The following is a 13778-nucleotide window of genomic DNA, read 5'->3' on the forward strand; positions in this document are numbered from 1 at the left end:
GCTGACAGAAAGCTTCCATGTGCGGGGCAAGAAGGGGTGGTGGTCACACAGAGGAGTTCATATTGGGGGAGAGAGAGAACCTCCAGTAAAGCAGGCAGGCCAATGGGGTCCTTTTGCGTTTGTTGTTATGTGCCTTCAAGTCGATTACGACTTATGGCGACCCTATGAATCAGCGACCTCCAACAGCATCTGTCCTGTTCAGATCTTGTAAGTTCAGGTTTGTGGCTTCCTTTATGGAATCAGTTCATCTCTTGTTTGGCCTTCCTCTTTTTCTACTCCCTTCTGTTTTTCCCAGCATTATTGTCTTTTCTAGTGAATCATGTCTTCTCATTATGTTTCCAAAGTATGATAACCTCAGTTTCATCATTTTAGCTTCTAGTGACAGTTCTGGTTTAATTTGTTCCAACACACAATTATTTGTCTTTTTCGCAGTCCATGGTATGCGCAAAGCTCTGCTCCAACAGCACCAACACTTTTGCGCATCCGCTTTGAAATAAGCAGCCTTATCCCAGTCTGCATCCGTGTTGGGACTTTTTTTGGAGATGTTTGGGTTCTAAGTTTTTTTTTAAAGATGTTTTGTTGTTCTAAAGATGTTTTAAAGATGCTTTTAGTGTTTCATCGCCTGTTTGCCGGCCTGATCTCCTTCTGGGAAGAAGGGTGGGGTAGAAATTCAAACAATGAGAGCAACAGTGTGCTCTGACCAAAACCAGCAACTGGACGGCAAATATGTAAAGCCCCGTACACACACAAGCTGCAACAAAATGTTGCAGTCATTCGGTGGGGGGGGTTTACATGGACGTACGCCTCTAAATAGCCAGCCTCTGGGAGAGGGAGGGGAATTGCCCTGAGGAGCATCTCCCCCTCTCGGCTCCCCCCTGCCCCATTCATCCGCAGCTGGAGGAGACGCAGCCCTGAAGGACCGGTTCATCTTCGTTTAAGGCTCCCCATTCATCTCCCTCTTCCTCTCTAGGAAGTGGAGCTCATTTATTTAACCCTTAGCGAGCCAGGCCGAAGAGCTCTTGCTGATGGGAGTTTTGGCTCCTCTCAAAAAGGAAAAAAAATGATTTTTCTATAGGAACAGGAGGCAAGCAAAGGCAGAGGGCTGCGGGGTACATGCCGTGTGCAGAATCTCTAGGAAAAGGATCAGATCAGAGCTTGGAAGTTACTTTTGGCCACTGGTTTGGGCTGATGGGAGTTGTAGTTCAAAAAAGGAACTTTTCCAAGCTCTGGATCAGATACAAGACTCCCAAATATCGTGATGCCTTCACTGTATTTGCCTGGTTATTTAATGCCATTTTAAAATGTATTTTAATCTCTTTTTAGCTCACTGCCATTTTACTTGGTTTTAATTACTTGTTTTAAGTGTTTTTATCGGTAATTGTAATATTTCTTGTCAATCAGGCACTATGTAAATTCTGTGAAATTGAAAAATAATTAATAAACTCCAGCTTTTACATTAAGAGCCTGGCAATGTTTTTCATGAGTTCTTAAGTACTGGCTTTGGTCCCGTCCACACCATACATTTAAAGCACTGCCACGCAAAGAATCCTGGGAGCCGTAGTTTGTTAGGGTGCTGAGAATTATAGCTCTGTGAAGGGCAGATTACAGTTCCCAGGATTCTTGGAAGCCACGTGCTTTCAACGTGTTGTTGTTATGTGCCTTCAAGTCGATTACAACTTATGGCAACCCTATGAATCAGTGACCTCCAAGAGCTTTAAATGTATGGTGTGGATATTGTGAGAAACAACGGTTCTTAAGAGACCCACCACGAGATCATTAGTGAAGCAGTAATATAACTTTATTATACGTTCTTGCAAGACCGGGTGTCCAGTGACATTGGTACAGTTCTTTTATCCTATAGCCCGACGCTGCATTCCCTTCCCTGTTTCCTCACTGGTCGAGTACTTCAGGGTTTACAGCCTATCCGTGCCGCCTATTCATGTTACAGGAAGTCCCGCCTCTGTTTACATCTCCCACTACTCATATTTTAGCTCCCCCATACTCATATTTATTATTACCCATATATGGTATATCTCCCTCCCCCTTTGGTATGTTCTTCTTCGTTGTTGGCAGACAGAGTGGAACCTAACCACAACTGTCTCTGTCGCACCTGTTTCCTGACATCTGTCTATTTTAGCTTGTTTTCCTTGCTTCACTAACTACGTTTCACCCCTCCCAAACAACAACCATCATTTACACAAAGTCACACATCTACACAATTTGAGCACCCTGCAAAAGCAACACACTTTATACTTATCACAATCCCTCCTCTTTTTATTTTATACTGTTCTGTTGCTTTTTCATGCAGTTCTCATATTTCTGTGTGATTTCCTGGAAAGATAGATGGTCTTCTTCGTGTTCTCCTAAGAGCAACATATTTTCATTATAAGGAGGTGGTTTTAAAGGCACTTGTTTGAATACAGTTGTTTCTATTAAGCTTTGTGCTAAACCCCATACACATGATATGATACAACATCATACTGTAGTTAATACTCCTGCTACTACTATTAGAGAAGTGAGTATTGAGATTACCATCCCTTTCCATTTTCCAAACCAAGAATCCAACCACCCGGTGAGTGAGTCATCTATTCCTGAGTTTTCGGCTAGTTCCTCTACTAAAGTAGTAAGACCCTGTAATGCCTTGGTGATGGTTCCATCTGGGGCGGTGTTATTTGGGATAAATGTACAACAACTTCCCCAAGCATTACACATATTCCTCCCTTTTTGGTTAAGATCATATCCAATATCATCCTGTTTTCCCAGGCCATTCTACTTGTTGCATCTAATTGTTATGCAATTCCTTTTACAGCATCTCTAGTATAATTAATGAACCGCTGTTGGTTGTAATATATAACTAATCCAATCCACATTTTTATTTATGGTTGCCCACCAGAATAGAGCTGATTCAAAACCTGCTGCAATCTGATCCCTAGCTTTAAATTTGTTAAATACTCCTCGTGGAACTCCGTCAGAATCTATATAAATTCTGTCATCAAATGAGGAGTCTATTATATCCCTTTTAGTTCTCCTATTTAAAGTCTTTTTCTGTTCGAATGCAAGGGTGAATGGTATGGCCAATAGCACATGATGGTACAATAGCACATACTCCCCTCCAATTTCTCGGGAGGGTAGTTCTTCCTCCACAGTACCACCACAAGTCTGCTCGGGCTACAGTTAAGCGAGAATAATTGCCTGAGACATCTCCTGTTACATCTGGACACAAGTACCGAGTATTCCCACTGGTCGAGTCAACCCATCATCCTGTCTTGAGAGACAAGAAGAGTGATTCTTACTGACCTGGGAAAATGTTGGTGGAGTTCTTATGTCCTTGGGTTTTAAGGCTGGACAGAAGAGAGAGAGTGTCCGGCATGTCTCATTCTTCCAAGCGTCCTCGCTTTGGTATAGAGCCACTAAGCAACTCATTTCGGTGGGGTGACTTTCCCATCCATTGGGAAGGGAGGTTATCTGTGCTATTGGCCTTCCGGCCGCACAAGCATAACAATTGCTTTTGTTTAAGTTTTTCACTGTATATTTAATCCATTCTACCCAAGCATTTACTTCTCCATATCCTGTTTCTACTTCAAATGTTTGTGTCAAATCCTGAACTTCTATGACTTTTACCCTATGAGGGTCAATCTAGGGTGGACTAAATTGTTTTACCTGGGGCATTTTTGAGTCTGTGTTTTCAGTTTTTGGGGTTGGTGATGGGAGCGTCACCATCCTGAAACAACACTCCACGCAATTTGTTCCAGATAATGAGATTCCCATCCCAAAGAGAGTATTATTTATTATTATCAAATCTTTCCTTATCTGTCCAATTCTGGTCCTCTAATTCAAGTCTGTGGTTCTCTTCTGAAGAAGCAGTCATAGTGCTTGTCTTTCTGCACCGTGCTTGTCCACATGTCGGGAGGGAATCCTTCCTTTATAATAACACGAGGTAGGACCGCCCCAGTCAGGCTGCAGCTTAGATTCTTTCCAACTTTTTATGAACATCCAGTCTCCTGGCTTTGTCTTATGAACAGCAAACTCCAACGGTGGGGTTTGGGCCAGAGGCCCCTTTTCCCTTAGAGAGAATATAGAAGAAGATAGTGCCAGTATATAATTTTTCAGAAACTGATCTTTGGTCTCAAAGGTGCGTTTCCCACACCCCCAAATATGGTAGTCCACAATTCCCAACCACTACATATATTATAACAGTTACAAAATGTATAATAGTCATAGTATACGAACACGCAAAAAAAGGGTCAAACTGCAATCAACCCTGAAACACTGGGCCATGAAGTGAACGTACACCCTCCTTGTCATGACCCAAAACAAAACTGAAATGTTCTTTTGCCCAATACCTGTTGTTTATCATATATTGAGGCAATGAATGTGTACTATTCTTAACATAAAAATACAAATAATTTTAATACAATGATTCTGATATTATCCTAAAATACCCTTTAAATATACATATTCTTATTGCGCAGTCTATATGTGGACAGAAACCAATATCCAAGTACTCCATTTTACCTTATCCCTAAGCAAAGCGGAGAATTCCCTTAGAGTGAAATTCTCACATAAATAACCAGACACTGTTTTGCCATGAAATTTATATGTCCTCACATATACCTCCCCTTTTCCTGGCAAAACAATATAAGCATAAGAATCCATTTGAATGGGTAACATCAGTCTAGGTCCACTGGTCACGGCAGTTGGCCACCTGCCACAACCATCGGGCCAGACACAATGACTTTCCCTCTGTAGAAGACCCCAATACTCAATACTTATTATTATCAAACTTAAGACCCACACTGGTTTTATGATTATATTGTCCCTTATCTTATGGCGTTGTCACAAAGAAACAGGCACTAGAGAAACCACTTCCTCCCGTTCCATAAATAGGAATCCGTCTGTGTTAACACAGAAACTGTTCCTTTGTGGGCAGTTTCTGGCAAAAACTTGCTCCTTTCAGCCTATGGTGGAACAACTTATCAAACTACGAGTCTCCCCATATTAACTATAAAAAGCTGACAACAAAGTGACATTCTCCCCATCTCAACGCCCTTCTGATTTTAGTGTTGAAATAAGGTAAGTCTCCACCAAAGGAGTGGCAGCAGCAATAATCCAAACCAACTAGTATAAAACAGCAGGAATACCTTTTAGCTTCTTAAATATCACTCCCTACTTATTATAAACTAATATTAATATGATCCTATCAAATGATTAAAGTATACGCATGCGCCAATTCTATATACAGAATTCCTCAATCAGTGATTTTCAACTAACAATTTGCCTTAAAATCATGGTTGATTTAACAACACTCATGACACCACCCCCTAACTAAATCAGGCAAATTCATTTTTACATTTACATATATATCTCATTTTCCTTCTTATATGTAACTACTATAGTCATGACTCCCCCTTTCTCCTTCCATGCCCTTGTTCACTTCTTTCCTGGGAGTAGTTACTTATGCAACCAAATACTGCCTATCCCAATTATTTTTAATCTTGGGTGAACGTCCCCAAAGCCCAAAGGTACTTATGAGACGGGGCCCAGGTCCTCTGTTAGAGGAAAAATCCTCCTTACTCATTAGACAACAAAGGAGTATGATAGGGTAACCCCCCCCAAATTGATCCAATTGTTCTGCTATGATAGACAGGAGGGAGGCATTTTAAAGGATCCCAGGGTTGATTTTCCTCTTCATCTTCTGTTTCTTTTTGCTTTTTATCTTCTGATCTATTAGTCTGTGGCATGACTTGACTCTTACTTCTTGTGATTCTTAAGGGGGATAGGTTCCCGCCTATTACTCCCTTCCAACATGTTGCATAATCTGATTTTTCCTGTGAAAATGGCTCCTTGTCATTAACAAATAAATTTAACCGTTGACAAAGTCAAGCCTCAAAAGTCCCAAACTTTGGCCAGAATATGGCCGGGGATTGTAAGGGTTGACTTGGCCACACAAAACAACAATATTTAATCATCTTTTTCTTATTTTTGTTTCTTGTATAAGATAAATCTTTTCCAATTTCTTAACATTATTCCCAAGGGACTTTCAGGAGGTATATTTATAATCTCCTTATCTTGAATCTTATTCTTTTTGGTATTTTTATTTCCCATTTTTGTTCTATTTTCCAGTTATTCTTTTTAAACCAGACCTTCCTTTCACTCATTTCTTTTCGCTTCGTCCTTCTCCAGCCGTATTCCTCACGGAATATACGGAACTGTGAATCCGGACTCCACACTCACTTCGTGTTGAAAACACGTCTCAATCACTCTCATTCAGGTCTGACAAATCCCCACACAAAACTCCCACCAAGATAATACATTGTCTCTGCCACAGACACGTATCTGCCAAGGGACTCTAACCCCTCAAGGGACTTCCACCCTTTCTAATACAGTGCCTCTGCCACAGACACGTATCTGCCAAGGGACTCTAACCCCAGACAGTCCAGAAGGGACTCTAACCCTTCTTACCTTGGGTTCAGAAGGGACTCTAACCCCTCTTACTTACCAAGGTAGTACGTTATTCTCAGGGGACTCGAACCCCAACAACGTATCTCCCAAGGGACTCTAACCCCTGGGACTTCAGAAGGGACTCTAACCCTCCATACTTACCAAGGTACCAAGGGACTCTAACCCCTGGGACTTCCGAAGGGACTCTAACCCTTCCTACCTTGGTTACCAAGGTACCAAGGGACTCTAACCCCTGGGACTTCCAAAGGGACTCTAACCCCTCTAGGACTTCAGAAGGGACTCTAACCCTTCCTACCTTGGTTATCTGACCATCAAGACAATACTCACACCAATCTCCAGTGTTTTCTTACCTTGATCCATGCACGGAGTTGCCTGGTCAATTTCACGCGTGCCTACCGTCCCAAGAGACCTTTAACTCTCAGGACCTTCCTCTGGTTCACAATATCTCATCTATTAAATTGGGTCCTGGGACCTTTTGTCAGTTGAAGAACCGGATCGTCCCCCTTACCACTTAGGACCGTTGAAAAGACAACGGGACGCGTCTTCCCACAGTGCAATTGGGACTAGCAGTCACTTCAAAGACTTGATCCCGGACGAGCCCCCATTTGTGAGAAACAACGGTTCTTAAGAGACCCACCACAAGATCATTAGTGAAGCAGTAATATAAGTTTATTATACGTTCTTGCAAGACTGGGTGTCCACAAGGTAGGCACACCCAAGTGACATTGGTACAGTTCTTTTATCCCATAGCCCAACGCTTCGTTCCCTCCCCTGTTTCCTCATTGGTCGAGTACTTCAGGGTTTACAGCCTATCCGTGCCGCCTATTCATGTTACAGGAAGTCCCGCCTCTGTTTACATCTCCCACTACTCATATTTTAGCTCCCCCATACTCATATTTATTATTACCCATATATGGTATATCTCCCTCCCCCTTTGGTATGTTCTTCTTCGTTGTTGGCAGACAGAGTGGAACCTAACCACAACTGTCTCTGTCGCACCTGTTTCCTGACATCTGTCTATTTTAGCTTGTTTTCCTTGCTTCACTAACTACGTTTCACCCCTCCCAAACAACAACCATCATTTACACAAAGTCACACATCTACACAATTTGAGCACCCTGCAAAAGCAACACACTTTATACTTATCACAATATCTCTGTCAGCTTCCTCCTCCTCCTCCTCCTCCGGCTGCGTACACACTTACCCATTGGTAACACAAAAATGTAGTTTTTCTCAATACTGAATGGTTCATGCTTGTCCTTGTTTGTGAAAAACGTCTTTTCAGAGGCATAAAATGCACAGCAGGTCCAGGTATGGGGAAGGGCCCTAGCTCAGTGGCAGAGCATCTGCTTTGCATGCAGAAGGTCCCAGGTTCAACCCTTGGCATCTCCAGGCAGGGCTGGGAGAGACTCCCTGGACAGCCACTGCCAGTCAGTGTAGACAGTACTGACCTAGATGGGGCAGCGGTCTGACTTCCAACGCTACTATGTTCCAGACCATGCGTAGATTCAGTAGGGGGAAAAAAGCAAGATCTCAGTGTGCACTGAATGCAGAAAATGTCATGTGTAGCTTCAGTGTTGCCCTTGTAGAACTCAGCAGGGAGTTGGATGGGGAGTAAACTGGAATGAGTTGGCTCCGCCTATCATTGGCTCTGGCTTGTCTGTATGGGCTTGTCACATTTATTTATTTATTTGTTATTTAATTTGTATACTGCTTCCTACTTGAAAAGAAGCCTCTACGCAGTTTACGGTGTTGGGAAAAAAATCAAATCAAATTACAAATTTAAAACAATACAAAACATTTAAAAGAAACCATCTTAAACATTAACATTAACAATAAACATACACATTTAAGACAATGCAAAACATTTTTTAAAAAAATATTAAACATTTAGTATAACCCAAAATAACATAATAAATCATAATCAAACATGGCAGCCCACTCTTGGTCATCATTCATTGACGATCACTCGTGGCCGAGTAAGATTGTCTTCCAGGGTAAGGTCTTTAACAGTGGGTCCGTAAGTGACTGTGGAGGCCAATTCTGGATCCACACGGCCTCCCACAGTGAGGACATCGGTTTCCAGATGGAAGATGGTCGCGATGAGGATTTGTTTGACGTGCCTTCTGCTTAGCTCGTTTGTTCCTTTTGCCCTGTATTCGTGCTTCTTCAAAGTCCATAGCACTTTTGATAATGGCTGGCTTCCAATTGGGACACTCCTGGGCCAAGGCTTCCCAGTTCTCAATGCTCATGTTACGTTTTTTTAGATTAGCTTTAAGAACATCTTTAAACCTCTTCTGCTGTCCACTGATATTCCGTTTTCCATCCTTAAGTTGGGCGTTTGGAAGACGGTGATCAGGCATTCGAACAACATGGCCGGTCCAGTGAAGTTGATGCTGGAGGATCATTGTTTCAACACTGGTGGTCTTTGCTTCTTCCAATACGCTAACATTAGTCCGTCTATCTTTCCAAGTAATTTGCAGAATTTTCCGGAGGCAGCGTTGGTGGAAGCTTTCAAGAAGTTGGGAGTGGTGTTTATAGATGGTCCATGTAGTACAGTGGCTTTGTAAATAAGCATTTTGGTCTCCCTGCGAATGTCCCGATCCTCGAACACTATAAGCTTCATTTGGGAGAATGCGGCACTCGCAGAGCTCAGACGATGCTGAATTTCAGCGTTGATGTCAGCTTTTACAGAGAGATGGCTGCCAAGATAAGAAAAGTGATCGACATCCTCCAGCATCACATCATTAAGCTGGATTGAGAGGGATTGGTTCACACTGGCTGATGAAGCACTTTGGTTTTTTTGATATTAAGTGAGAGGCCAATCTTTCCATATGCTTCCGCAAAGACATTTAGGATAGTTTGAAGATCTTCCTCTGAATGAGACTACATTATCATCGGCATATTGAAGTTCTACGACAGAGGTTGTAATGACCTTACTTTTTGTTTTCAGCCTAAAGGTAAAGGTGTCCCTGCACTTACAGTGCGAGTCGTTTCTGACTCTTAGGGTGATGTCTTGCGACGTTCACTAGGCAGACCATATATATGGGGTGGGATTGCCAGTTCCTTCCCCGGCCTTTCTTTACCCCCCAGCGTATGCCAGGTACTTATTTTACCGACCACGGATGGATGGGAGGCTGAGTGGACCTTGACCCCTTTTACCAGAGATTTGACTTCCTCCTTCTGTTGGAATCGAACTCCGGCTGTGAGCAGAGCTTTCGGCTGCATTACCGCCGCTTACCACTCTGTGCCACGGAGGGTCTACTGAGATTAAAAAGCTTTCCACGCCAGTGGGAAGTTTCCCCTCAAGAAAGTGTAGAATCATGGCGATGAAAATAGCAAATAAGGTTGGAGCAATGACGCATCCCTGTTTGACACCTGATCCCACTTTGAATGGATCACTTTGAGAGCCATTGTTATCCAAAATTGTTGCCGTCATGTTATCATGGAGGAGTTGCAAAATATTCACAAATTTATCAGGGCATCCAATTTGCAGAAGGATGGTCCAGATAACAGTTCAATTTACAGTATCAAAGGCCTTAGTCAGATCAATAAACGCCATATACAGAGGTCAGTTTTGCTCCCTGCATTTTTCTTGAAGCTGTCATGCAGTGAAGATCATGTCCACTGTGCCCCTGGAAGGGCGGAAACGATTTTCGGATTCAGGGATGATGTCTTCTGAGATAGGTAGGAGGCGATTTGCGAGGATCCTTACAAGGATTTTACCTGCGGTAGCTAGAGCCCCCCCCCCCCCCCGGAAACAGATTTTTCTCTCTTTTCGAAGAGAGAGCCCACCTACAATGCAAACAGGATGATCCTGTCTCCGCCACCCTTCAGGAGAAAACCCAATCCCCAATAAGAGGATCCCCCCAACAAGATATGATAGTGATCTCCACTCCAGCCAAGAGCTTCAAAGGAATTTTTTATTATTTAATTTGTATACTGCTTCCTACTCGAAAAGAAGCCTCTAAGCAGTTTACAGTGTTGAAAAAAAAATCAAACCAAATTACACGTTTACGACACAAAACATTTAAAAGAAACCATCTTAAACATTAACATCAAAAATAAACATCACAAAAACCAAATTACACATTTCAGACAATACAAAACATTTTTAAAAAAAATCTTAAACATTAATATAACCTGAAATAACATAATAAATCATAATCACACATGGCAGCCCACTCTTGGTACCCAGACCCTGGACTGGGAACCTGGGGAGACCAGCCAGGCATGCTGGGAATCACCCCCACCCCCCACTGCACATGGGCACGAATCCTGGCTCCGGCCCTCTGCTCAGGGATGTTGCAACAGAACCAGAAGGGGTAAGAATTAGCACAACAAAAGGTCAAACTCCTCAGCAGATAATCCCATCACCCCAGGAAACAGATATTTCTCTTTTCAAAGACAAAGCCCACCTACAATGCAAACTTGGGCAAACAGGATGATCCTGTCTCCACCACCCTTCCGGAGAACACCAGGATCCCCCCAATAAGGCAGGATAGGGATCTCCAGCCAAGAGCTTCAAAGGCATTTTTTCAATGTTTCACCCCTTTGCAAGAAGGGTGGAGAAAACCCCCACATGCTGGGAATCGTAGCTCTGTGAGGGGTCTCCTACCAGCACCCTTTGCAGACCACAGTTCCCAGCTTTCTTGTTTATATAAGAGTGCTTTAAATGTTTCGGGTGGTATTCAACTAATACTGAGTATCCTGCTCAAAGTAGACCCATTGACATTAATGAACCTAAGTTAGTCATGTCCATTAACTTCAACAGGTCTCCTCTGAGTAGAAACTGCATCGAATGCCACCCATGCTGCAGATGTGACCATAGAGGGTATACTGAGCTTTATGGACCATTGTTCTGGCCTGATATTATACTGAGTCAGGCCACTGGTCCATCTAGCCCAGTACTGTCCACACTGACTGGGAGCAACTCTCCAGGCTTTCAGGCAGGGGTCTTTTCCCAGACCTACCTGGAGATGCCACTCAGGATTGAATCAGGAGGGCCCTTCCCCTAATCCTTGTGGGATTTCCCAGGAGATCCGCAATTCAGGTGATCCACAATGTGTCTGAAGAACCAGATGTCCACACTGATGGACCGGAAGTGTCAGGTGGGAGGAGGGGACTTGAAAGAGGAGGAGGGGACGGAGACTGACTGTATTTTATTGTCTTACAATTCGGATTCTTGGAACTCAAATTGTTATCCAAAAATCGTATAGCATGTGGCACAACACGTTACCTTTGCTACAACAGGCAGAACAATCATTAAGCAGTCTGCCAAGACCCTTAGCAATTTTCTCCCGCTAGGTTTGATGGGACGGCCTGTGTCTGTTCTGGGTTTGAAGTTGAATGTATATATGAAATAATTTTTAATTGTTAGTATGAGTGTATATATTTAAAAAAAGATTCATAGGGTCGCCATAAGTCGTAATCGACTTGAAGGCATATAACAACAAAAGTAATCATAAGAATTTAAGAAATGCCTACTGTAATCAGGCCAGTAGCCCATCTTGTCTAACTAGCACACAGTGGCCAACTAGAATTCCCTCTGGGTTTTAGTCCAAACTTTCAAGGACAGCTCTTTCAAAGACAGCTTTAGTTCAGACTAAGAGCAGATTCCACTGCCCCACTGACATGGAGCCAGCCACCACTGACAGGGGAATGTTTTGCTTGTGAGCTTTCCAAAAGGCATTTGGAACCTGCTGTAATCATAAGGCCTACAGCCATACTACCCTGAACATGCCCGATCTCATCTGATCTTGGAAGCTAAGCAGGGACAGACCTGGTCAGTACTTGGATGGGCAACCGCCTGGGAATACTGGGTGCCATAGGCTTAGAGGCAGGAAATGGGAAACCACCTCTGAATACCTCTTACCATGAAAACCCAGAAAAGATTCATAGGGTCGCCATACGTCGTAATCAACTTGAAGGCATATAACAACAACAAAATGTGACTGAGTAGAGGCCGGCTAGCTGGACCCCATCCATCCTGAGGGTGTGTTTCAGGATGGGGGACAGATGAAGCCAGGCACACTGCGGGCAGTGACCCAGAAGCTGTTTGGCAGCCAGAGAGGTTCCAGCAGCCAGGTTATAGAGAAAGAAAGGTGAGATGGTCTCGCTTCTTGCCCTTCCTAGCTGCAGCGACTCTGTATGGCTCTTTTTACATTAATTACCAGCAAGTCGATGCACGGGACAGTGTTCAGCAGCTGCTGTTACGTACAGGCAGTTCACCTGGACTTCTCCTTTCCTGAAGGTGTGTTTCGGGATATGAAGAGAGAAGCTGGATGTATTGCGCAGCGATGGGTTGATGTCCAGGAGGATCATCCCAAGGAGGAGACACCAAAGGGGGAGGATCCCTTGAGTGTCTCCCCTTCTGGGGGCCGTAAGGGGGCAAAGACTGCAACACCCCAGCGAGAATGTGGCAGAAAGAGAGTGGAAGGACCTTGAGTGAGAGGCGGGGAAGTGGGGACATTCCAGGGTGAGAAACTTGGAGAGGAAAGGAAGAGAGCTGTTGAGGTCTGTCATTTTTTCTCTCTCTGTCTATGTCGGGGTGGTGAGTGGGATTAAGAGCTAGTTTGGTACAGCAGGGAGAGGTACGTACACATTGTACCCTGTTTCTGCACTTTAGCTGTGCTGATGCTGATTTCCCCCTCCCCCCTTTTTTTATCCGAAGGCTGCTGCTGTTAGACCGGTGTTATGTTTTAGAGTCGCACCAGAGATAACCAGGTGATAAGTTATGTTATGATCCACAGTTCCCAGGATCCTTTGAAGGGGGAAGTCATATGCTTTAAGGTTATGGTGTGTACACAGCTGTTCTGTGTGCCGTGTTCCTGCTAAAACTAGCTTTCTTGCTAAGGTCACTTCTTTCACTGCTCAGCCCTCCCTTTCATCTAAAAAATGTAAATGTACTGCCTCCAATCGATCCCGACTTATGGCGACCCTATGAATAGGGTTTTCATGGTAAGTGGTATGCAGAGGTGGTTTACCTTCCCCTGAGGCTGGAAGGCAATGACTGGCCCAAGGTCACCCAGGGAGCTTCATGGCTGTGTGGGGATTCGAACCCTGGTCTCCCAGGTCATAGTCCAACACCTTAACCACTACACCACACTGGCTCTCCTATCTTGCTTTTTATGGCTCCTTTGAGGAGCCAATGTGGCATAATGGTCAGAGTGTTGGACTACGACCTGGGAGACCAGGGTTCGAATCCCCACACAGCCACCCTTGGGCCAGTCACTGCCTCTCAGCCTCAGAGGAAGGCAATGGTAAGCCCCCTCTGAATACCATTTACCATGAAAACCCTCTTCATAGGGCAGCCA

At 43.8% G+C, this 13778-nt stretch overlaps 1 pseudogene; it reads left to right on the forward strand.

Annotated features, from left to right (window-relative positions):
• The first annotated feature begins 12177 nt into the window (after positions 1-12177).
• Positions 12178-12296, forward strand: LOC133382477 (5S ribosomal RNA; annotated as a pseudogene).
• Positions 12297-13778: the final 1482 nt, after the last annotated feature.

Source organism: Rhineura floridana, chromosome 3, assembly GCF_030035675.1.
Source record: "Rhineura floridana isolate rRhiFlo1 chromosome 3, rRhiFlo1.hap2, whole genome shotgun sequence".
NCBI classification, from domain to species: domain Eukaryota; kingdom Metazoa; phylum Chordata; class Lepidosauria; order Squamata; family Rhineuridae; genus Rhineura; species Rhineura floridana.